Here is a 26,528-nt window from a genome sequence, read left to right as displayed (position 1 = left end):
CTCTCTTTTCCAAAGATGAGTGATTTCTCCATCAGATAGATTTATTTTTTATTACTTTGTTGTTTCAGCAACATTAAATTTAAAAACTGTACTTTTGAGTTAAAATATATATTTATAATTTTAATAACGATTTGTTGATATTTAGGCACCAAAAGATGCAAGACCTGCTTAAAACGAACCACTGAGTGAAACCAAAAATGCAATTGTCCCATCAGTCCAACAGTGTTGTCACACTTCTGAGGAACCCGTCACCATTTGTGCTCTAAATGTGGAATTTGTGAGACAATGGGTCAGCTCAGCCACTAATAATTCCAGTTTGTAAGACGGAGGCACCATTAAACATATCAACATGTCATCTACACTATATGTCTACATGCAGTTTGTATAAACGGTGTACTCATGTATGTGAGCTGTAAGAACAAACATATAGCTGTAGATGTTTCCCTGTGTCTCTGCTGACACACATAGTCAGCTGAGCTTAGGACTGTTTACTACTTGATGATTTGTGTGGCAACTGTTCAGATGAGCAAAATAAATGAAAATACATTACATTTTAATTAGTATCAAAGAGAATTGAGGCGACAACTAATCACAGTGTAAACACAGAGACGGTGCTGCCAGCTCTTTCCATTATTTATGGGAGTGGACACATCCTCGTCACATTAAATTAGAGAGCAGCCAGGCTGGCTGCGTCAGGGTCAACGCAAAGATCCTGCAGCATGTAACACACCATCACAGACAACCACAGCTAAGTGCTGCTGCTCTGGCATCAGGGCTGGCTTTAACACATCACTGAACATGATTCAGCAAAACACACACATGTATACAGGTGGTGTGCAGAAAGGTGGGTGTTGCCTGATTTATCATGTGACTTAATAAAAAGCCAAGAATAGAAAAATAAATTCTCCTGAATCACCACCTCATGGACTTTGTGTGTCCCACTGATCCCAGAATCAGAATCAGAAGACTTTATTTATCCCCACGGGGCAATTAACCAACAACAGAGCAGCATGACGTTGAAGATAAGGACAATAAGAGTGAGATAATAAATACACAGTATATACAGCTTTAAAATTAAAGTGACTGGAAGGTGAGTAAATAATTGCAAGTGAGTAAAAGTGAGTAAAGTGTCGGCAGTATAAACGAGTGTAGTTTATGTTTCTGTGGGAAATGTTCTTATCTGATGGAGTTAAAAAGCAGAGCTGCTTTGGGGACAAAGGTGGCTCCTCCTCTCAGTCCTGCAGGAAATGCAGCGGAGGAGACGGTTTATTTACAAGATCTTCACCAAGTGTATTTACAGACAGTGCGAGGATAGTGCTATATACAAGATGTGAGAGGCAGGGCTCCAGGGAAAACAGGGGAATCACACACGCGCTCACTCCAACCTCTCCGCTAGTGACCAGTCACTCCTTCCACACTCCACACGGGGAAACACGGGGAATCTAGGACACAGAGACACACGTTAACTTTCTGAGGCGGAGGCATGGGAAACTTGGGCTCGACGTGTACTGACTAGAGTCTTCACAACTATCCAGCGTTGAACATCTGACCTCCTCCCTCTAAAATACCAGCTGGTCTGATGAGGCCCAGGTGTTCCCAATCCAGGAAGGCGTGGGCCGAGGGCCTGAACCCACCATGAGTTCTGCCCCGGCCAAACAGGAGAGAGGGGGAGAGCGGGGGAGAGAGAGATAGAAAAGGAGAGCCAGGAGTGGGGAGATTATGATCAGCGCCTTGCCGATCCCGCAGGTCGTGACACTTTCTGAGTCCTGTTTGTCAAAAAGTCCAATATCCACAGGATCAGCTGATCATCAGGTGAAATCGGGTGGAAAGTTTAGTGGGCAGGATGTGAGGCTGCAGAGTGTTGAACGCTGATGAGAAATCAGCAAACAGAAGTCTGGCGGAGGAGTCAGGGAGCTCCAGATGTTTGTGGATGGAGTCCAAGATGAAGATTTTTGTGTCATCGACACCTCTGCGTGCACGGTAAGCAAACTGGAGGGTCCATCAGGGGGTCAGTTGCTCCTACTGCTGTTTTATGATCTTCTCCATGACCTTCATCACCAGGGAGGTGAGGGCCACAGGACGAATATCATTCAGAGACTTTGGGTTGTTTCTTTTGGGGATGGGGATGACTGTGGAGTGTTTCCACAGCTGGGGCACGGTGTGACTGTCGATTGAGTGTTGAAGTAGAGTCCGAACACACTTCCTAGTTGCCCGGCACGGTGCCTCAGAGCTCGACTGCTGATGTTGTCAGGGCTGGGTGAGCTCCTCTCCCTGGTCCTCCTGAGGGCTCTCACCACGTCCTCAGTCCTGAAGGTGAGTGCAGAGCTGCCAGGTTGTGTTGTCTTGCACCTGGCAGGGTCCTCTGTGAGGGACCAGACAAAGAGTATTTCAGACAAACCCTATGGAAAAGAGAGCAAGGGACCAGTTGACCCTGCCTGGGATAGGGTTGGGCCTTAGGCGCTCAAGGAGAGTACCCGGGAACCAGGCCTTGGCCCATGGGGCTTGGTTGGATGCAGCATGAAGGAGCAAGACTGGCCCACCCTCCTGTGAGTGATGTATGGAGATATTGAGCTCACATCAACACAAGGCACAGGCTCTGGAATCAGTCTCCTTGAGGGGATACAATATTTCCCAGTGTGGAGTTGCCCACAGTGAGAGGGCACTGAGAATGTCTGGCAGAGGCCCAGGTCTGGGGTATTTTCAGATCCCACCACGACCAGCAGAACTTCAACAGTACCGCAAGTGCCCCAGTGCCTACCTTGGTGGAAAACACTGGGCATGCAAGGTGAAGGGAGCCAACAAGTTGAAGAAAGGGTCCTTTTTGGTTAGCTTCAGGGTCTCTGGAGGCAGCTGGCAGGTACCAACAGACCACTGATGTAGTGAAACAACTGCTTGGGTGCATGAGATTTGGCCTGAGCTCATCAAGGCTCTGGATGTTATCAGGCTGTCTTTGTTGACACGTTTGAAATGTCACATGGAAGTCAGGGAGAATATCCCTGGACTGGCAGATGGGGGTGGTGGCTCCCCTTTTTATGAAGGGTGAGCGGAGTGTGTACCAGCTGCAGGTGATCAGTGTCAGCCTTCACAGGAAAGTCTGTGCCAGGATACTGGAGACAAGAATCAGATCTCAGATTCAAGGGGAACAGTGTGGATTTGATCCTTGTGTCTTTAATGGACAGAATTTCTCGGTGTAGTCAAGCTGCAGGATTTGGTCTCTACTTTATGCCTGATCAGTTTGTGCCTACCAGCTCACACTGCACAGTTGAGATTAATAGATGGTGCTGCTTTTGCTGTGATGCAGATGCTATACTGCTTTGTGGCACAGAGAGAACTAGCCAATTTACTGGTCGATCAAGGTCCCCAAATCATGCCCTCAAGCGTTGGCTATTATTGTTCCCTGCTGGAGGAGCGGTCCACCTGAGGGGAGCAAACTCAGTGCTCGAGCCTGCCTTTCCTCACCCACAGCTTGTTTTGCCAATCGGTTGCCACTCTCCGCTCTCCTCTCTCGCCCACGGCTCGAAGACACCCTGGACCTTTTTTGCCAAACAAGTAAGCCATGTTCTGATCGCACAGTGTAAACACTCCCCGACACTGACGTTGCCTCGCACTAAAACCTCTCAATCTCCTGTTTCAGACCCTCTACTCGGTGAGACCCTGTGCAGAGTTGCTCACCACTGAATAAACTCACTGTTAACTTGATCACTCCAGTATTTTGTGTCTTCTTTTAGGGACTTTTCCGTGCCACCTGTGACAGTATCATCTGGCCAGACATGGACCAGCAGACCCAACCATACTGCGGTTAAGTTGCAAGGAGCAATGTTAGGGGCACATGAGGAGGCCCTGCAATATCTAGATAAACAGTGGCAGGCAATAAGAAAAAAATTCTCCATCGTTCGTGACATTCACGCTCTGCTGACTGATGCAACGCACCAAGCCCCTTCTCACGTGGTTGAGACTCACTCAGGAAGAGAGCGAGAGGCGTTTTAATAAGGTTTTTGCTTTGATCACCCATCACTACTGAGTTCCCGTGAGCTACCCCTCTCCAGTAGGAGCTGGGTTTTTCTTTGTGGCCAAGAAGGACAAGTCTTTGAGGCCCTGCATAGATTATCGGGGTTCAATGACATCACCATAAACAATAAATATCCCCTGCTTCTAATTATTCAATCACTCGACAGTGCATACCATCTTGCCCCCATCTGCGAGGGCGGCAGGTGAAAGACAGCTTTTAACTCCCAGGTGGGGCATTTTGAATAATAGTCATGCCTTTTGGCCTCACCAATGCTCCAGCTGGCTTCAGTCCCTCGTCAATGATGTTTCAAGAGACTTCCTCCGTCATGTTGCTTTTGTGTATCTGGACGACATTCTCATATTCTCTAGAACCCCGGCCGAACACCAGACCCATGTGCGCAGTGTCCTTCAGCAGCTTCTGGAGAACTGCTTGTATATCAAAGAGTTTCATGTCTTTCCTGGGCTTTGTTATAGCAGTCCACCCCAAGGTAAGCTCCAACTCTGTGCTTTCTTTTCCTGACATTATTCTTTAGCCATTTCTTCCTTGATCTCTCCTATTGCCCAGGATCTAGGAATGTTAAGGCAGACACTGTCTCTTGAGAGTCCTCCCAAGATTCAGATCAGTCCACCCCTGACCACATTCTGCCATCCACCTCTTCTATCAGAAATCTTACCTGGGACACTGAAACCTCTATTCTCTAACAGGACCTCTCGGAGACCTTGACCCGGGGACTGGACCTCCTGATCGGCATAACGTGCCTGCAGCTGCTCGCGCAGCCATTATCACATCACATTAGACTTTGTTACCGGCCTCCCACCATCTAACGGTTAGACTGTCATTTACAATCCCTTACAGATTCTCTAAAGCAGCTCAGCTTTGTAAACTCCCATCTGCCTCTGAAATTACCAAAGTCCTAGTAGATCCTGTTTTAGACTCCATGGCAGTCCCATTAAAAATAGCCTCTGACAGGTGCCCACAATTCATCTCTCAAACTTGGAAAACTTTCTCCTCATCTCTAGGAGCCAAAGTGCGTCTCAGCTCTGGTTACCGTCCTGAGACCAATGGGGAAACCGAGCAGCGGAACCAGGAGCTCGAGGCTGCTGTAAGCTGTGTCACCTCTCAGAACTCAAACTCCTGGTCACAGCAGCTGCCTTGGATAGAATACGTACACAGCTCCCTTAATTCCTCAGCCACAGGTCTGTCCCCGCTTCTCTGGAATAGAGCAGGGCGATATGACCAAAAATATTTATCACCATATACATTTGAAAATTTGCGATAACGATATAACTGACGATATAAGTGACACGAGACAAAATACTTTACAGCTCCACAACTTTATTAGTGCAAAAAACCCATCAATGTATTTTCACTTAAACAAGCAGCTGTTTTATCTGCATTAAAGTTATATAAAAATGTAACAGTACAAATGCAAATTCCTCGCTGACAGTTTAACCAAAAGGCATTTCCAGTGGAAACTGGCCGACATATCCTCAGCATAACATGTATAATATCCACAAAACTTAAAAAGAGGTCATACACACACAATACGGTAACATTATGTTGAAGCACAGTACGTATCACTCTGCGAGGCTCCGCCTACGATAGCCGTAATGCTCCAACAATCCATCAAGCGGTGCGGCTTCATAGCTTAGCAAAGTCGTACTAAAACATTTCACAGATTTTCGAGCGCCGTGCACATAAAATCGTTTCGAGGTCAGTAAACACAACCAGAGTTCATACGTAAGGCACACGGGATTATAAGGGGCTCTGTCGACTTTCAGAAAAATCAAAGGATTGATTTTAAGTGTGCCGTATTTTCCAAACAACACGGTAATAACGACGGCCAGCATGCTCTACCAAAAATAGTGCTTTGTTGTGTATCTGACGGACGAAAGCTAAACCAGTTCCACACCACTGAAGTTGTGTTTCATTCAACGATTTGCTTTCGCCGCCATGCTTTTTCCGACGTGTGCGTATGAAAACAAAGGCACTGCGCATGCGTGTTTTACCCATATTCTATCGCAATATTTCATTTTTCTATCGTTGCCCAAAATTATACCGGTGTTACCGTGAACGGTATGATATGGCCCAGCCCTACTCTGGAATATCCACTCCCCCTAAGAACCTGAGCTCGCACAATCCCATCGGTCCAACACCATCGGGAACACCGCCAGCAGGCTTGGAACCAATCCTGAAAGGACAGCAGCTCACCAGGACAGGTGTGGCTCGCTGCCCAGGACATGCCGCTCTCAACCTGAAACCGTACCCCCACTATATTGGGCCATACATGCAAGTATTGCACTTTTTGAAGCTTTTACCATGTTTTATGTTAATGTTCACTTTGTAACAATACATTAAAAAAAGAAAAAGCAGAATAGGTCACCTTTAAAAGCTTGAATCATCAGGGAATAAGTGATGCAATATCAGGTGTTTCCTATCATATATACACAAATCTCAGTCACGAGCAGTCATATTCATTTATTTGTGTGTGTGCGTGTGTGTGTGTGTGTTACTATTATTATTATTGCCACACAACTTGGACACTTGACTGTACATTTGGTCCAGTACATTCACGTTCTGTCTCCACAGCAGTGGAAGCACGGAGAGTTAATAGTGTGCATAAGAACTGTCCAAGACATGCAAATTGAGACGACTGCAAATGGAATTTCTACAATATCAAGGCTTGTTAGTGCGAGACTAGCAAAGCACTAAGGACAATCAAGACACCTTGTCACTTGCTTCTTTTTTATCCCCTACCTCCTTGAGAAGAAAAAGCACTTTGAATCTACTAGTTTTTTCTCTTGCATTTACATAACAAAGCCCTCAAGAATAAGGTAGCGATGTGATGAAGCAGCTTCTGCTACTGCTTCTGAACACCCATCAACATGCCTCAGACACACACACACCGATGGCGGCGTGAGGGTGTACACACACATCCACATGTATTGCCTTTCTTTTAAACTCAATGCAGATATCTGACAACCAAACCCCAAAGATCTCCGAAGCATGGCTTCACACCACGGCTACGCAGTCAGCAAAATAAATTGAAAGCATTAAGACAAAGTCAAAAAAGTACGAAAGTGGAACAGAAGGAGAGAAGTAAGAAAAAAAAGAAAACAAACTAACCTCTCTGTACCAACACCCCACTGCCACCTACATACAACCCCCTTCCCAGCCCAAAACATACCCAACACTAGCCCACCCTCAGCCCAGCACAGCTCCCCACTTGGAAAGAAACCGGATGAAATGACATTATGCATATGAAAATGTCCAGAAAGATGTTTGATTTATGTATGCATTAGATGCAAATTCTATTACGGGACACAAGGCGGGCTGTGAGATTTCCCACTGAACACTTGGCTGCCCTGATCAAACCCCATCTCATTAATTCAGACAAGAGGGAGAAAGATAGAAGGAGTGAATGAGTAAGAATTGGAAAAAATTTACAACCCAGGCAGAGATTTCTCAAAAAAGCAAGGAAAAGGGTGGTGGTGGAGGAGCAAATTTCATTTTCCCTCTGAGGCCACAGTTAACTGCTATGGCAAAGAAAAGACTGGCTGTCCACTCCACAACAGGAACATTTGAAAAACAACATCATTAAATATCCATTATTATGGGCAGCAGTAAATGTAAAAGAAACACTTTATTTGGAAGTTTGCATGTTTAGCATGTGGCTAAAATACAACCTAAATGCATCCCCACTGCAAGCTTTTTCTTTTTTTTTTAAAGATTTATTTATTGCTTTTCCAACAACATTTTAACCAACAGGAAGAGAGAGTTCAAATCAAATAGAGGAGGAAATTAATAAAAAGTGAGAGTATAATAGTAATGTATGAACAGTGTTAGGGAAACACATAGATATAGTTATACATACTCTCCCATCTAGATCATTCAGATATTATTACAGGAAAAACATATATATAGATAAATAAAACAAAGCAAAACAAAACACCCCCCCCCCCCCCCAAAAAAAAAAAAAAAAAAAAAAAAAAAAAACTCCAGAAAAAAACAGGTATAACACAGTGAGACATTAGGTTTAAGTGCATTATTCCAGGGCTTCAGACTGAAGTTTAGTCCAAGGGTGTCAAGTTAGTTTGAGAGGCATCTGAACTAGCGGTTGCAACGATAAGCTGTGTCCTCTTCAGTTCCAGTCCATTTAATTTCACATCTCTTCTCCTGTCCTTCTATTGAGCAGTCCAGCACTCGCAGGCCCCCCAGGTTCTCTTTAACAGCTGCAACACTACTTCTCCCATACAGGTTGCAAGCTGCAAGCTGCTAACCTGATGGATGCTAATAGAAAAAAAAACACTGGCTGTTTTAACAACACTCAAGGAAACTGATGAGACTGACAAGCAGCAGAGAGCAAAAAACACAGGAGTCACTTTAATCCCTTTGAATAAAGGGGTCACGTCTTTACAACAGCCCACCCCATGTATTACGTGAAACAGCTTCCCAAACCTACCTGGCCCTGTGTAAAAAAGTACAATCAGTTAAACACATTAACTGATCGTATCACCCCAGCAGCAACAACTGCAATCAAGCGTTTGCAACTGCTTTCATCGCTGTGGAGGAATTTTGGCCCACTTTTCTTTGCAGGATTGTTTTAATTCAGCCACATTGGAGGGTTTTCAAGCAGCAGCAGCCTGTTTAAGGTACTTCAGTTGCCTCGGATACTTTAAAACATTCATTCTGTCTTTGTTTTATTTTTCACCATGTTTTACTGTTGTGTTAGTTTTACACCGTCGCATAATACTAACACAAAAATTTCACAGTAGCTCAGAGGGTGGAGCAGGTAATCCACTAATCTGAACACAGCCCCCCACAGTCAGGCACAGAGAGGAGCATTAAGCTTTGGGGATGTTCTTCTGTTGGGGCCACTGACGGGTCCAGAACAAGAACCTCCTTCCCTCAACCAGAACGCTGAAGATGGGTCATAGATGGAAGCGTGACAATGATCCAAAACATACTGCCAAGGCAACAAAGGAGTGGCTAAAGAAGCACATTATGCTCAATGCGTGGTCTTGCTAGTCTCCAGACTTCAATGGGAGGGAGATTAAATGTCGAGCTGCCACAGGGCAACCAAACACTCCGAGTTTCTGGCATTAGGAAATTCCTCCTGAGATGTCGGCAAACCTGGTGACCAGGAAAAGTCTGCACTTGCCAACAAGTGTTTCTCCATCAAATACCAAGTCATTTGTTGCTTGAGGATCAAAGAAAGGCAAGTCAGTTTAAAACGTTTATGTAATGTGTGTGTGTGTGTGGGGGGGGGGGGGGGGGGCGGCGGGGGGGTAGTTCTTTGAAAGTGCACAAGCTGATATTTCTTCAGCAAGATATTCTTTTAATAAAATTCCCATCACCATGTAAGGAGAGAAGCCGATGATCTGTTCATCTGTCACCTCTGCCCCTTTGTAGGTAAAGCAAATAAGATAAGGTGGAGATAAGAAGGCTTCAGGTGATCCTGTTTGCCTGTTTCCTCTCTTCCTCCTTCAGTTCCACATATGATTGAGGTCACATGGGGAATTCTTCCCTGGCCTAACTAATGTAATTGCATCAGAGCAATACCCTTAAATGACACCTCACTGCTGATCTGCATACTAATTGTCCCGCCTCTGTTCTTGCCGCTGACCTTGGAGAAGGAGGCCTTCGTTCTCCCAAGGGTGAGTTACGATGTGTGCACGTCAGTGCTCGTGGCAGTTTAGGGAGAAGAAGAAGAAACACTGTCCATCCATTGTTCACATTTCCAAGCAAAGACACTGTCATTCTGCATAACCTCCTCCCACCCCGCCTGCCTCACGGTACGCTGACCTCCCCCTTCGGAGCACTACCACACATAAACACACATACACCCGCCCTCGCCCTCTGCCACCCCATCACCCCTCTATGCATCAATGCAAATTATAACAATGGCCGAGGCTTTATTCAGCGGGGTAAGCCTGCGTGACCTTCTGTGACGGAGAGCAGCAGAGACAAAAGGCCATTTCTCTCTGAATAAGCACACGGACAGCAGCATCTTCCCAACCCCGATGGGGGGTGGGGTGGGGGCAAATGCAAAACAGGTTACAATTGTAAGGGTTTTTAAAGCAAAAGACTGCAGAATGGAAATGAATGCAGAGCAATTCAGTGGAGAGAGCTGAGGGAGAGCACGGAGGCTCCTGCCCCTTTGGAGACTGCTGATACAGGATGTGTCTGGGTTGTTGATCAGGACTCAGCTTTGTGGAACTGACGAAAGCAACTGAATGACACATTTGCATGGTTTGTGTATTTACATTAGAGATAGAGTGCTGTGGTCTCTGAGTAGGGAATGCATTTGTTGCTGGGTTTGGATCCTTAAAAGGATCGGTTCTTCCAGTCGCTGCGTTGAGTTTTAATGAAGAAGAGTTTCAGCGAAGGAGAAGGCCCATGTCGACCTCTGAAAGTGTCACCCGAAACCTTGGCCGACTCTGACCCACACCCGTTCACACTGTGGCTGGGGTGATTAGGCAAAGGATCAATAGAGATTGAAAATGTGACGTCATTCAGGGGCAAAACCGCAAAGGATTCTGGGAACTCGTGGCAAGTGGTACTAGCGCACGCAGGCTTTCACATGAAATCAGTTACACAGCGATAAAAAGAAACACAAAAATGTCAAGAAGCTGTTGTATTATTAACTGCAATAGCCGGTCACATGACAGCCACGGGAAGCCGACGGGTAAAGAGATCGTTGTTATCGGATTACGTCGTTGAAGAGAAATTGTTCGAGACATGTTTCTGAAGTAACAAAGAGGCGACAGATGGCCTGGATTGCAGCCATTCAAAGACCAAATATAACGTCCCAGAACATCCAGCTCACATGTTAGTCTGCTCCAAGCATTTCCACAAAGGTCAGTCTGCTGTTGAAGTTAATACGTCATTTTTCATAACATAATTGGTGATATAGGTTACAAGCAAGTCTGGCGCTGAACAGAAATTGTGAAACTGGTAAACTTACGTTTGTTCGTACGATGGTCTTTCGTTCTACACGGTGCATTTCATGGTCCTGTACCCATCCGTCGGTAAACTGTACCTGGGCTTGTTGCAGTGACCTGAAGTTACTAAACTTCATGAGTGTATGCACTCACTCCAAGAACCGTATGATTATAAATATGAGCGTGGTGAAAGTTGGGCAGCACGCTAACGTATTTTGTCCACTCTGTGTGCTCGTAAGGGTCTAACCCTTTCACTCCTTTGATTTTTTCCTCGTATCTTTGACTTTTCATCAAGTCTGTCTTTGTACGGACCGACATTGTTCTCCTTCGTTTTGTACATAACTTTTTGGGGGGCAAAGAAAAAGCAAGAAGGTATTGGAACCGGAGAATGAACATGCAATGCGTGAAAGTCTCGTGGTCTGTCAATCTCTATAGGGGGTCCATGGCCTGTCAGGGACACTCTCAGGCTACGTCTACACTAATCCAGATAATTTTCAAAGCAGTGTTTTTGTCTAAAAATGCTGCACGCTATCATTTTCAATTGTTTTAATCCACACTGAAAATGCTTACGTTCTTGTACTGAGCATGAATGAAATGCAAGACAATTCAACCTGCGTTATTTCTGCTGTTACGTCTGCCGTTTATTTTCTTTCCCTGCTCTTTGAAACGTCGAGGAAAAAGCTTTTTAAATGGACTAACAATGAGGTGGAGCTGCTTCTGTGAGTAACACAAAAGCACAAAGTTGCAAAAGTGAGTGAGAATTAAAGAAGTTGAAGAAAAGCTGTTTGGAGGCTTCCTCTGCTATCTTAGTTTAATTGGTCACATGAGTGCATCACATGACTAAAATTCGCCTCCATTTAAACACACTGTGACACGAAAACAGCGCTTTCAAATCCTCTTTGGAGAACATTTTCAAAAAGCTCTGTTTTCCTTGACGAAAAACGCCGTCTCAGTGTGGACGAAGCCTGAAACGTCTCGGATGAGATCCCAAAAGGTTGACTCTGTTCATCTGGACAATTTCATTGAAGAAACGTTTCGTCACAGGTATCTTCTTCAGTCTCAGCTGACTGCAGGTCTCCAACCTTATAAACAGACCTTTGCACAATGACTCAAACTAGCCCACTGAATGAACAACGGGCTGCGAGGTAACCTTCTCTGATGAAACGTCTTCAAAGAAGTCCAGAAGCTTTTCTTTCCCAGCCTGTATTCACCTGTATGCACACTCGTTACGCCCGCCGTTTATCGAGCATGAATCAGTTACAGCGATTTCTCAGCATCCATGTTCTTTTTGGTCATCGTTTCAAATGTAATGCTTTCTTTTCCTTGTCTCCAGCTACGTGCTGGTCTTCGGTAAATTTCCATACATATAGAAAAAGTTTTTGAGCAAATACACAAATGGCCATAGTGCTGTAGTTATCAGTGTATAAGAGAACATTTCAGAGTTGAGGTGTTGGACAACTTCTTTGAAATGTACCGTTATCGCAGAACAGATGAATTTGCTGTGGCAGTGATTATTTCTCCACCGAGCTCTGCTGCAATCTGGAAGCTTCCCCTATTCTGTCTGTGGATCATGGAAAACATCAGAGGAGTCCCGAACACTACGAAAACCTCCTCTCAGGTTAAAGCCTGCATCTGAATCTCACACTCTGTTACAGGCGTGGGATTCGGCTCTCCGTGTGCAGGTGTTCCTGCACTACTGTGAGATGTAAGGAAATTTGGAAGAAGAGCAGTTGGCCGTGGCTATTTTGTCATTTTTGCAGCTTATTGCACTCAAATGCATTACGACACACATACGCTGTCCCTTTTCTTCCTGTTTGGGAAAATGCAAAGAGGGTGGTTTTGTGGGATTTAGCGTTTTTCTCTCCAGCTGTTCTCGCACGGATCGTTTTGTCTGCGAGCACAGCAGGTTTAATCTAGTTCAGATAATTTCACCGCGCCTTGTAATGGGGTCCCTAAAGATGAAACCTGCTCGTGTTTTCACAGGGCTGGAAAGAAAGCAGGAACCTTTTAACCAAAACTCCATCCTGCTCCGGAGCAGCGCAGGCATGGAGCTATTTTAGCATCCTGCCTCCTGCCCCTGGGACCAGGCATTAGACAGTCGCCCTCCCCACCGCACCCACACACACAAACAACAAGCCTGCATCCACGCACACACTCCAGGCCTCATGCACTTCCCCTTAATGTCTGGCAATTTGCCAGGTTGTCATTGAAAAGGTAAGTGTTGATTTCAGTAGCAATGATAGGCAACGCAGAAAAGGGTGGGAAACTTCAGAACAACGAAACAGTCCTTTGGAGTTTTTTTCTTTTCTTTCTTTTCTCCCTCACCTCCTCCTCCTCCTCCTCCTCCTCCTCTGGAAAGGGAGAGAAGTGTCAAGTTTGTGACAAGTGATACCCCCCACCCCCACCCCACGCACGCCTGTAAAGGCGTTGACGACGGAAAGTTTGTGGAGTTGCGTTCTTTGCAGATAGTTTGACCTACTTAGGTTAGCAGAGCGCCTCACACACGCAGGTTTTGTGCAGCTTTGTTTTGTGTTGAGGATGATTCTGACTGAATTAGAAACTGAAGAGATGAGCTAACATCCAGTGAAATTATATCATTACATATCTCAGTGTGCTAAAACCTTCCACCTACATCGTCTGTCTGAGGTTCCTCCAGCTGTAAAATATTTAAAAAAAATACTTTGATTACATCACCGAGCAATAACGTGTAAATACTGAAAAATCTTACTGAGGTTTCTGTGCAGCAGCAGTTAATTACAACATGTTTTACCCTTCATGTAAACCTGTGCATAATGTTAAACTCTTTTTCATATGCATGCAGTGCATATAGATATGTACATTTAATGAATATAATCATGATATAGGGAGAAACCTTTATTTACAGCTACATTCAAGACAATTAAGAACACTTTACAAGCAATTAAATAGCAAAATCACCATATGGAATAAAGCATAAAATAACAATCGCTGTCAAACAGATAGAAACACAGTGAGTCATTAGAAATATTAATAAAACTAACAGAATAAAGCAGCAGCATTCACTCATCAGTGGAATAAAAACACTGTTATAATATTTCTGTTATAATGTTACTGTTATAATAATTATTAATATTATATTAATAATTATTAATATATATTAATATATATTATATATAAATATATAATATTAACATTTATAGTTTTACATCACATTGCCTTGTATCTATCCTTCACATCACACAGCTGAATGCTGCCCTGGAAACATTTGCACTGTTCCTTTTTCAAAATTAATAGTTTTCATATGAAAACTTTGGTTATTTAGTAACTAATTTATTCTTCCCTCTGTTGGGGATTTGCTCTGATTAGTGAACTGGGATGGCAACTAGTTTGTTTCTAGCAGGCAGCAGGGTGTCAGTGGAAAGTGTTGACAATGAAAGAAGAAAGAGGGGAAGACGTGTTTAGAGGCGGCTTGGAGGTGACAGTGGGGACCTTAAATGTTGGGACTATGGATGATAAGCTGGCTGACATGATGGAGAGAAGGAGACGATGTGGACGGAGGCCAGGAGCACCGGAGGCAGATTCAAACCTCGGTGTAGAAGAGACATGGAGTCGAAAAAAACCAGACGGGATCATTAGTTTAAAGCCGGAATCAAAGAGTTGATGTTGAATGTTGTCATTGTGTGCGCCCACCGGGGTGTGTGTGCGCCCACCGGGGTGTGTGTGCGCCCACCGGGGTGTGTGTCAGGAGGGAAAGAGTGGACTGGTCGAGTGTGTGAGGGAGGTGACTGGAGCATACTGGGACATGTGGGAGAATAAAACACAGATGTTGTTGTGAAGGTATTTAATGCAAAGGAAACATGGGACAGATGAAAAAAGTAGTGCTGTGATGCTAGCTGTACAGCAGAGAGAGGCTGTCAGGGCGAGCTGCATGTGAGGCTGAATACTGTGTTAGCAGCTGCATTCATAAACAGCATGTGTGCACACACCTGCTAAAAGAGTAAATAAGTAACTGTGCAATAAACTACTACAGTTACACTGACCACAGGGCTCCACCTTACCTCCACATTTTTGTAGCAGGCTGTAAATATGATTTTCTATTCTATTTTAAACCAGCACCTTGTTTTACACGCTAACACACACACACACACACACACACACACACACACACACACACACACAAGTTCTTCTTTGGGCGGAGAAACAGATAGCAAGGCTCGGAGGGATGGGTGGGGGTGCTAGAGATATTTAAAGGCAAAGGAGATGGGCTTTGTTAAAGATGCGATTCCCCTGGGTTTCCCTTCCTTTAGTCGAAGGGATCTAATAGCACGATGCTCCTTTTCGAGCAACACCTACTTTGCTGGGGGGGAGATAGGATGGCGTGTAATTATACTGCAAGGGCTTTCAGAGCCCTGACATACCTGTCACTGGGGAAGGAGAGGAACGAGGAGACATCTGCATACCTTTTAGCTCTTACTTCAGAATATAGAAACTTGTCCTTTCTCATTTGTTTCCACCTATTGTGCTTTTTTTCTCCTCCTTCCACTTGCTAGAAGAAGCTTGTTTTAGAAGTTTAGGGCTTGTACTCAATGCCTGTTTGAAAAGTGAAAGCAAGGAGGCGCTTTTGATTTTGATTTGAGAAATGGTGACTAATGAGAGGAGATAATCACTGTAAAAGTTGAAGCGTTTGTCACCAATTCAAATGTCGTTTGAACACATTCGTTTCATCATTTGTACAATAACAAATTGAACTTAATAGCTCACAGTGATAATCAGGGATCAAACACAATAGAAAAACAATAAAAGACAGATGGGAAGCTTCAAAGCCAGCGTGGGTTCAGCATGAACATGAGAACATACTGAGACCAGCTACAAAATGATGCATTCACCTGATCACGTGTAGCAGAGGCACGGACGAAGGGATGGACGAGGCCCAGAATGTCTGGACCGCACTTTAGTGATGGTGTTGTGGGGGTTACACAGCTCAAACCCATACCTGTGTGGGTTTCTTTCTCCCACAGTTAACTGTTAAATTCATTGGTGATTCTGTTAGGGCCACAGAGCTGTAGATACTGGGTATAGACATATGCACGTAGCATGAAGCTCTTTGAGCTGCCAGTAAATCCACTGTGCAGGTAGATGGCAGTCATTAATCAAGCATACTTTGCTCATTTAGCAACAGCATCACTATAAACTACAGCCGGACCACACGGTCCTGCACCAGGCTACAATCAAAGTCACATGACACCATATGATGAATGAATCTTCATCAGTGAAGGAAAGTCCGCTTATCAGATATCAGATTCCTGAGCTCCGTACTGAAGGCTGGCAGGAGGGCAGATATCACAAATGACACCTTTGGAGTATCTGAAGTGAATCATGTGACAATGATATGGTTTGCTGTGAGAAGCAGACCCTCAAAGACGTTTCCCCTTCAACACCAATGGACGACATCACACTGGTCTTTTAATCAAACCTGTTTCTGTTGCTGCCATTTGGTATTTGTTATGTTGACGTCTTTTTTGTGAAATATTTTGGCAGATGTGCATTTTCCAGCCTTATTTATTATTTATTATATTCTCGTGTACATAGTGTTCCTATATTTGTTTCTTCTCCTTCAGTATTTTGTCGTTTACTTCCACACCTTGTGGTCTTGCTACATAATTTCATTGTGACTGTAAACGTTCTAAGTCTGGGCTACGTCCACACGTACCCGGATATTTTTGAAAATGCAGATTTTTCTATGCGTTTGCACCTTTCGTCCACACGTAAACGGCGTTTTTGGTCACTGAAAACGGAGCTTTTTAAAAACTCCGGCCAGGGTGGATATTTTTGAAAACTCCGTTTTTGCATTTACGTGTGGACGAGAAAAACGGAGAAAACGCAGCGTCAAAGGTGTGCGCATTTTTTGACGTCACGCTGTGCGCCACGTTATTGTTTTGGTGAAATGAATTTCTACAATACTGTTACTGTTAATTGTCTCTGCAGTCTTTAAATGCTTACATATACACACACAGTTACTGTCCCTCCACACATACGACTCGGTTCTGCTTCTATGCCCCAGCTTTGTTTACTTTTTCCCACCGAGGCTTCTAGACTTCTGATTGGCCAACATTTCTGCACGGTTAGGAATATAGCGCCACCTGCTGCTTTGGCATGTTCCTAGCAGCGTTTTCCTTCATTTCTGCCTTTACGTGTGGACGGGATTATTTTTTAAAACGACAACGGAAAATCTCAGTTTTCAAAAATACCCGTGTACGTGTGGACGTAGCCTTAATACAATCTATGGATCCATGTTATCTTCCTAGCACAACTAGTCTCTCCAGAGTGTCAGCAGAAACTATTCAATTCAGATTTATTTACACAGCACCAAATCACAGCAACAGTCACCTCAAGGCGCTTTACATGGTAAGGCAGCCCCTACAACAATACATCCAGAGAAACGACACTACAACATGTTAGCTTGTTTCTCCGTGTATCGGCTGGATGCTGCGAGAAAAGTCCACCAGTGGCCTGTAGGTGCTGTGATGTCGTCCCTGGATCGTCCTACAGTGTTCTGGCCTTCAGGTTTCTTAAATGTGTCATAACAAGTAAAGCAGTTGAAAATGCGTCTCATCCCATTATGATATCAATCAGTCCCAAGATGCAGCTGCTGATGTCTTAAGTGTTAAAATGCGATTCCTGCCCCAGGCTTTGTGCATCAGTCCACCAGCACCTCGCCCACTGCTGCAGAGAGCACAGCAGAGCAGGAGGACCGCGGTACAATTGTCACGAGCAGCTTTGTGCAGGTAGCTCACAGACCCCACCTTGTTCGCTTTTATGTCTAACAGCAGGGGAGAAATGTTAAATTGTACCAGCCCCTCTTTACATGTATATAAAAATGTCCTGAACAAGATTCCTATCTTAATAGATGAAGCAGAAGCAAAAGAACTATAATTTTAATCAAATCCTGGCCCTTATTGGTGTGACGCTGCTGAGTGCCATCGAAGCTTAAAATTCATGTTGTTGGGAGCTTGGAGAAAGAAACTCAGCGGGTGGTGTCTCACAGTGTAATTATCCCTCACTTACAGGTATTTCTGTCGCCACAGTCATTATCTTCCCTTGTAAAGAGGAAATCAATTTGTACAGATGTATATGAGGAGTTGGAGATTGCCCAGAGGAGAGGAAAAAAGGGGAAGAAAGGCATTCTGGTGAAAGGGGGAGAGGGAAAATTGAGGATAGATGACTTGTTATTGGTCTGCATGCAGGGCTTGTTTGTTTGTTCGTCTGATTGGCTGTAGTTAGAGTGGCGTTGGGTTTGAGAGAGCAGCACAATGAAAAATGTGTCTTTGAATTCAACTCATTATTAAGTTTTATTACTGTGTTCCAAACAAGAGGCAGTATCACTTTTACAGACTCTATCAAACACTAGCTGCTTTGAAAGAACCCCCAAATTTAAATCTGTTCACTCTTTTATTTATTTTTTCGAGATGACAAATGTTTACATGCAAATTGATCGAGTCAGTCTGGAGTAAGAAGTTGGTTTAAATCATCTATTAATGAAAACTTTACAGCTCCTTCAGGGAGATAAAAGGTGCCTTATGTATTTAAGCACACAGATGTGTCCTGTGGCAGGCACGGTGCATATTCACAGGTCAACGCAGGGTTACAAAACAAGTCTGACTGTGTGCACCAAAAAAAGATCAAACTGCTGCCCTGTGCTATGACATCAATAAAGACTTTCCATATAACTGAATGGTCTCAATCATACGGTGGCCCCGAGAGGACAAATGCACTGCAACTGAAGAAAACAGCAGCCATAAGAAAAACGCTGCAAAAGCACACAAACCACAACAGAAATAGGAAAAAAGAAAGTGGAAACAGATGTCCAAAAGCACAAGGGAAGTGTTTCTGGGGAGAAAATAACCTGACGGACCAGGTGCAGGAACCAAAACATACTTGGTGTGTTTTATCATGATTCATACAATACTGATGATGGATTTTAGGCTAATAGTTAGGCTAACACACTTACCCCTCATCTTTTCATTCCTTACAAAACCGACAGATCCTCCACTTCTGTGTCTCCCAGTTTTTAGCATATTTTGGTTCCTGCAACTGGTCCGTCGGGTTATTGTCTCCCCAGAAACACTTTGGAAATCCGTTTTTCCCTATTTCTGTTGTGTTTTGTGTGCTTTTGCAGCGTTTTTCTTATTGCTGCTGTTTTCTTAAGTTGCAGTCCGTTTGGCCTCTCAGGGCCACCGTACAATCACCTTGAAGTCTTGTAATTATGCTTATTATTCGAGTTCATCATGAGTCGGCTCTTCCAGACTGATAGATGTTGATGACGCTGTTTTTTGCATGATGTGCTGCTTTTTGTAATTGTTTAGCCTTCCTAACGTTGCCAGGCAGGTTCTGTCTAACTGCTTTCTTGATTCAGCAGGTCTGGAAAGAACCCAGTGAAAACAACCTCAGCACTCAGAAAATGGTGTAATAGCATGAAAATAGCATAAAAATGGAGAACTCTGCTTGTTTCCTTCTGAAAATGTGTCATAATAGCACCACTGCAGTTCACTGTAGCTCACTTAAAGGTATGGTAGTAGCTGCTTAACTAGCCCTGTCGTTTTCCGTTGGCCTGCTGCTGTAAAGCGGAGAAAACGCACAATCCCTGTCTGCCAGTCTGGACTGGACATCTTCCCCAGACTCCATCGAGCATCAGTGTTGCTGTCATAAAGCCTAATGATTTGGACCCTGCAAGTACAGACTGTTAGTCTGGTTTGATTACTTAATGATAGCATTTGTCTGGTTAGCTGTGCTGGCCACGGGCCACTTATCGAGAGCAGCATTTTGATTGGAGAATGGACAGTGTGGGTGACAGATTGCAACAGTCCAGCCAGCGCGTCATACACTAACGAAATTACTGCAATTAAGGTCAGCCAATTTCCCCATGTACAATGGTCAAGAGCGATAACATCACCATCCACACGCGCACGTGCAGGCTGTGATTAGTGCCCGACGTGTGACACCGTTTTTGTCCAGTCGGTAAATGAGCTGTCCTAATCGGTCAAACCTTATTGCTAATTAAGTGACAGCATTTTCTTAGCATATTTTGTGGATGGGTATGTGGGGGTCCTGTCACAGAAGAGACAGCATGCTCTCCGTTGGCCGGTCCAATTAGTCGCATTACAGCGAGGGCTGTCTGGAGGAGACGAGGGCCGCAGTGCCTGAAGGTAGTCGAGACAGGCCAGACGCACACAGTGTCTGAGATCAAGAAACAAATGAAGCACCATGTAATGATGATCAACATGTTGTGTCCAGCTGCCTGAATATACAGACTGGACACCCACACCCCCGACTGCCCGACTGGACACATCTTCCACAAACGAGTGGCGGCAGCCTGACACCTTACATCGCACTCTGGACACTAAAGAGGCAGCCGAGGCGTGGACGGAGAGTCGTATGACTTTGGTCCAGCTGCTTCGTGGTCTGTTCCCATTACATCTAGGATAACAATGGTGAGCACATGCCTGATGCTGCACTTAGCCCCTAAGGCCAACTACGTGGATACCCAGCATCCTTGGACACGTGAATATCTGCTTCTGAGCAAGATGGCTGCTCCACGCCAAAGAGAGAAGACAAATGTGCTAATGATGGGACGGGCAAAACTGAGATGAGTCGCCACAGCGTCGTGTTTTGTTTCCAGCCTGGTATGGACTGTGTCGTACAACAAAGGGAGACTGTGCTAAGGGTGAGGCTGGAGTCCCTTTGTATTGGGATTTGGCAGAGGAAGCACCCCGGGAAAGAGAGCGAGGAAAATAAAAGTGTCCAGAAAGTTAAAACTTTCCCCAGCCTCTCACCTGACCTAATTACAGCAGCTCGATGGCTGCTAGTGCAACACTTTACCTTTGGAGTCCGACGTGCTTTCAGATTCCTGAGTTATTCTCATTTCAGCGTTTTTTGTTTTTTTTAAATATTCCTCTTTGTTTCGCTGCCTGGGTTGTAGCCCTCCGGGGACTCTGCTTGTTGCAGCAGTCGGAAGGGGGTTGTTCTTCCTTCACTTTGGTTTAGTAAAGAGAATAAAAATAACTCCTGCCAGGCTTTCATTCACTACAGCTGTGAAGACATGATTTAACCAAGCACTACAAAAGGCTGAGCCCTGGGAAAGTCTGCTGTGTGTGGAGTAAACAGGATCAGCGTTGGCCCTTGTTGGCCCTTGCAGGAGATAACACGTACTCAGTCTGATGCATAGTTTGTAAACCAGAGAAAGGATTTCACCGCAGGTTCATGGACAATGAAATGTCTTCACACCATCCACACAGAAAAACATCATTTTTATACCGTTCTTAAAACTCTCTCTCTTTATTTCTTAACATATATATACATACAGATCGATGCTAGCCTGGTCGATTCTTTACTTTCAGTTCTGCTCTTGTTTGCAATGCTGTGCTTCAGCAAAGACAAACAGCCAGGTCGCCGGACTCGCCGCTCCTGTGTCAGCGCAGACACACTTTGCTCCTCCCCCCTCTTGCGTTTAGATGCTGCGCCGTCACGTGACTTAGACGCTTTCGGGGTTGTTTACATATATTTATATTTTCACCAGTTGTTTTTGTTGTTGAGGATTTTAATTGTAATTTTAGTATTATAGTTTCTCATCAGTACTTGTTTGTTTTCATTTGTTGCCTGGTTTGCGGCACTTTTTATTTAAGATGTTTCTAAAAAAATGATAATAAAGCATTTTCTATTTAGTTCTAAACTTTGTGTTAATTATGTCCTGGGTTTTAACTATTTAATGATAAAAAAGGAAACATTACAAAAAACACTTACCGTGATGAAAATTAATTGAGATTTAGCAATTCAATGAGCATCCACCTTATTTACTGAAAAGTATCGATTTCAGTATCGGTGATCTGGCCCGTATTCACTTTGTATCGGATCGATGCCAAAATATGCAGTATCGCACACAGCTATAACTCAACAAGGTCACTAAAACTAAAACAAAGTGTCACTTGGCTGTAGTGCCCCCGAGTGCAGCGATTACTTTTATGTTTAAGTGATCTTCAGCAGGAAATGGTTGTTCATTGTTTAAATAGCTGGAAATGCATCTATTACCTGTGATGTCAGGGTTTGTGGGGTTTGTGGGGTTTGTAGGGTTTGTAGGGTTTGTGGGGTTTGTAGGGTTTGTGGGGTTTGTAGGGTTTGTAGGGTTTGAAGGGTTTGTAGGGTTTGTAGGGTTTGTGGGGTTTGTAGGGTTTGTGGGGTTTGTAGGGTTTGTAGGGTTTGTGGGGTTTGTAGGGCTCTTGGGGTTTGTAGGGTTTGTAGGGTTTGAAGGGTTTGTGGGGTTTGAAGGGTTTGTGGGGTTTTTAGAGTTTGTAGGGTTTGTAGGGTTTGAAGGGTTTGAAGGGTTTGTAGGGTTTGAAGGGTTTGTAGGGTTTGTAGGGTTTGTGGGGTTTTTAGAGTTTGTGGGGTTTGTGGGGTTTGTAGGGTTTGTGGGGTTTGAAGGGTTTGAAGGGTTTGTAGGGTTTGTAGGGTTTGTGGGGTTTTTAGAGTTTGTGGGGTTTGTGGGGTTTGTAGGGTTTGTGGGGTTTGTAGGGTTTGTGGGGTTTGTGGGGTTTGTGGGGTTTTTAGAGTTTGTAGGGTTTGTAGGGTTTGTAGGGTTTGTGGGGTTTGTAGGGTTTGTGGGGTTTGAAGGGTTTGTAGGGTTTATAGGGTTTGTGGGGTTTGTAGGGTTTCTGGGGTTTTTAGGGTTTGTAGGGTTTGTGGGGTTTGAAGGGTTTGTAGAGCATTTCCTAAAGGAGGAAAATGTGGTGGAGAGCTAGTTTGACTCGTGGCTCGTCAAACCTTGTTTTCCCAAACAGTTTATGGTACAGCGGCTAACACTTTATGTGTTGTTTGCACTTTTCTGAGAAATACTCACTATTGTTTTGTTTTGTTTTATTTTAAATGAAGAAGCTTCAGTGCGTTTAAGTAGCCTTTGGTTCCAATTTGTGTATCCGTGTCTAAATACTTTGTTACTTACTTGGACTTTAATAAAAATGTTCTAAATTACATATTAAATATAAGTACTTGTTTATAAATAATGGATTAAGCACTTACTACCACCTTACTAATGCTTAATAGAGTGTCCTTATTATGTCACATAATCCAGTGACTTTGGATTACCTTTGACATGTGACAAACATGATCATCGTTAATAACACAGTGTCAAATGTTTCATATTTGCATACAGGCAGAACTCTAACACTACTTTCTGCAAAGACGCTATTGATCCATTTTATCTTAAAATGAGTCAGAGGACTGGTCGGAGATCAGCGTCAGAGTGCAGGAACCATGTCCCAGCTAACATATCTGCTTTGACACTCAGCAGCTGCCACAGACACTGTGAATGTGGTCATAGGAGGATGTGCTGCATTACCTGTGAGCTGGCTGTGCATACGTACGTGTGCAGGTCTGTTTGCCATCAGGCATCGCCCTCCTCTCGGGTCCAAAGGGGCTCCCGTGTCCTTCTGCGGGGACATCATCATCACTCAGACGTGCAGACATAATGGCGCCTTCTGACACACACACACTCAGCGCGAGTGTTACCTGGAGGCCTCGAGCATGGTGGGGTTTGCCAGCAGAGGCCCGAAATCTGAGATAATCTGTGTCATTCATATTGTGCCATGTGACACAAATGATCTGATAATTCACATGTGAAGTGAATTAACATCTGTTGTTTGAATGGGCCATTCATCAATTTCACAGGTCTGTGCTACTGACCACAGATGTGTGTCCTTGTGTATGTGAGAGACTCGGATACATTATTAGACGGTTCGAGGTGAATATGGAGCCGCTCGCTACAATGTGCATTTAGACGAATACGTCTCATAAGTGCACTGCTCTCCTCGAGGGCTTAGCTCACAAATCCACTTCACGCGCTGAACAGCAGACTCTCAGCGTGTCATGCTGTATTTCACTAAAGTGACCACAGACTCTGGTAAGAGCGGGCAGCATTTGGCACGTGTTTACAGAGAGGATATTCTTTGGACAAAGGTCTTCTGTGCACAAAAAGGATGCAATAACATGCAGATGAGCTTTCCTTTTCAACAACAATTGTATACAGGCAATTTTCTGGGAAGTGAAAATGTACTTTTTATCAGACAGGAAAGCAATCCAGGGCGATGATTTCCTGGAATGAGAAGGTTTAAATCATTGTGTGTCTGTCTTTTATAGCGCTTTGGTGCAGCTGAGACGGCAGGAGCGAAGAAAGAAGAAGCAAAAGCGGAAAAGGGAGGAGGAAGCAAAGAAAAAACTCCAGAAGGTGGTGTAAGTACAGCGGCTTCATTCACACAAACATGCACACAGACGAGGAAAAAACTGTTCCCGAGAAAATCTGCTCGATTCAATCAAGCTTAATTCTATTTTGATAATTGTGGGTGCTGGGCGTCTAGGCCTGGCTCCACGGGGAAGCTGTGACTTGTGTACAAGACTGACAATGAAGTCGGGTAACAACAGCTGCTGGGTGGAGGGCGAGCTCGTGTACCTCGACGCTCAAGTCTTGTCAGTCACATTTCCCCTAATTAACGAACATCTGCTTTCCATTTTCAGTTACACTGCATCGCCAGCTTGTCTCGTATGAATCGACGACTTCTGACCTCCCAGAGGTAGCACTCACCGACAGAAGTACTCGGCCGGCGATGTGCAGCGTTTCCCCTTTTTTCTTCTTTTCTGAGGGCCGCCATGCTACTGCGGGGAAGAAGTGGAGAGGTGTGTGGATTTTTATCCCTCTGAGACTACTCTTCCTCCTCCTGTCCTGTGGGACTCCGACAGAAAGTGCACTGTTTGTCTTGTGCTGCCATTGGTTAAGCGTCCTCCTGTGGTGTGCCAGCCTCTATCCACCAAGGAGCTACAGTCCTCTTTGTACCTCTGCAGTTCAAGCCTACTCCCACACCAACCTGTGTGTGTGTGTGTGTGTGTGTGTGTGTGGTAAACAAGGCTAGCTTTAAACACACACCATATGACCAGTGAAGAATAAAAGAATATTGCATCAGCTGTTGACATTATGCTTTTTCCAAATGATTCATATCAGTGCTACATTATTAAACTGAATCATCACCAAGAATGAAGCAAGCTTTTCCCGTCGTTACATTATAATCATGGATTAAAGTATCTGCAGATACTGAGTGCCGATGCTCTGCTCTAGGTAAGGTAAGGCAACAAGTTCAACACTCATTATATAACTCCATATAAAACAATATAAAGCAAATAAGAAATAAATATGTCCAAATAATATATATTTACTAGGTCAGTATTTATGAATGTACTCCACAGAGATCAGAGATCAGTGCAGACGTTAGATTTCTAATCTGCACACTGTCCTTTGACCGCGTCATCATTAATCTGCAGTACAGGTTGACTGACAGTTCAAACTGGGACAGCTTATACAACAGCAAAAGAACAGCAAGGAGGTTGGTGGTTCAATTCCTGGCTGCTGCAGGCTGCTGGCAAACATCCCTGTGGTGCATCAGTCAGAATAAGAATGTGTGTGAATGTTAGACAGGAAGTGCTGGTGTGAATGGGCGAATGAGGCAAGTTGTGTAAAGAGCGTTGAGTAATAAGGCTACGTTCACACTGCAGGCGAAATCAGATTTTTTTGACCCTATGCGACCCATCTATCCGATCATGGTGTGACTGTGTGAACGGCACAAATCCGATATTTTCAAATCCGATCTGGGTCACTTTCGTATGTGGTCCTGAATCCGATACATATCTGATGTTTTAGAAAGCTGCTGTTTGATGGTCACGTCGCATTAAATCTTTTATGTCACCGACACAAAACAGACGCCGATTATCAGCGCCGGAGAAGACATCGTGAACGCTTCCTGACCATCCAGTGAAACTGTTGGGAAGACAACGTTGGAGAAACGTGAACATTTTATTTGTTCTGTATAATCTGCAGATTCTGACAGAAATCTGCAACTATCCTTTGAAGCAGCACTCGTCTAAAACAGCAATAAGGATCATTATTAGGTTATTTACATTATTATGTAAATAACAAAATAACTTAAAGCAAAAATTGGGAAACGTAAAGTCCGAAGTCTTTATATTAAGGTCATCAGTCAAACAATACTGTTGCTCTGGGTCTAAACAGAGCGCGTTGTGTGTGACGTCTTCTTTTGCGCATGCGCCGCTTTGAGCGTTCACACTAGAGCGCGTTTGCTGTCGCATTTTATTTGTAGTGTGAACGAGCAGACAAAAAAATCAGATTTGATCAAAAATCTGAATTGAGCATTAAGACCTGCAGAGTGAACGTAGCCTTAGAGTAGAAAACATATAAGAACCAGTCTATTTAAAAGCATCTGCATTACACTGTAATAATCTACATATGACATTAGGCTGTAAATGAGGTCATAACATGAATCTGTCGCAGTCAGTTTGTAATAAAGCCTCAGATACAGTGTAAACTATCCTCCATCAGCTTTTAACAGACAATACATGTTGCCACTGTTTTGGCTGGGGTCATTAATGAAGATGTTTTCTGGGGTTACACAGTTTTAACTATCAGTTTATTAATGATGGTTATTATATAGTGATAGTGTCACTATTACAATTATGAGAACAGGACAAAATCGTGTTTTGTTCGTTAT

The 26,528-nt window shown here is 44.1% G+C and overlaps 1 long non-coding RNA gene and 1 pseudogene across 1 annotated transcript in view; one reads left to right on the top strand and one right to left on the bottom strand.

The window, feature by feature from the left end:
* Positions 1–476: 476 nt before the first annotated feature.
* LOC146496771 (uncharacterized) lies at positions 477–3,558 on the bottom strand (annotated as a pseudogene).
* Positions 3,559–9,305: 5,747 nt separating this feature from the next.
* LOC146496770 (uncharacterized) overlaps positions 9,306–26,528 on the top strand; it is a 20,554-nt gene continuing 3,331 nt past the window's right edge. Inside the window, exons 1-3 of the long non-coding RNA XR_014871258.1 lie at positions 9,306–10,840; positions 24,115–24,207; positions 24,490–26,528. The exon at positions 24,490–26,528 is cut by the window's right edge and continues 3,331 nt beyond it. This is a non-coding gene — a long non-coding RNA (uncharacterized LOC146496770). The remainder of the gene's footprint in view (positions 10,841–24,114; positions 24,208–24,489) is intronic.

Source organism: Neolamprologus multifasciatus, chromosome 19, assembly GCF_963576455.1.
Source record: "Neolamprologus multifasciatus chromosome 19, fNeoMul1.2, whole genome shotgun sequence".
NCBI classification, from domain to species: Eukaryota; Metazoa; Chordata; class Actinopteri; order Cichliformes; family Cichlidae; genus Neolamprologus; species Neolamprologus multifasciatus.
The sequence above is the reverse complement of the archived record's forward strand: the minus strand, read 5'-3'. Positions and strand labels throughout refer to the sequence as shown.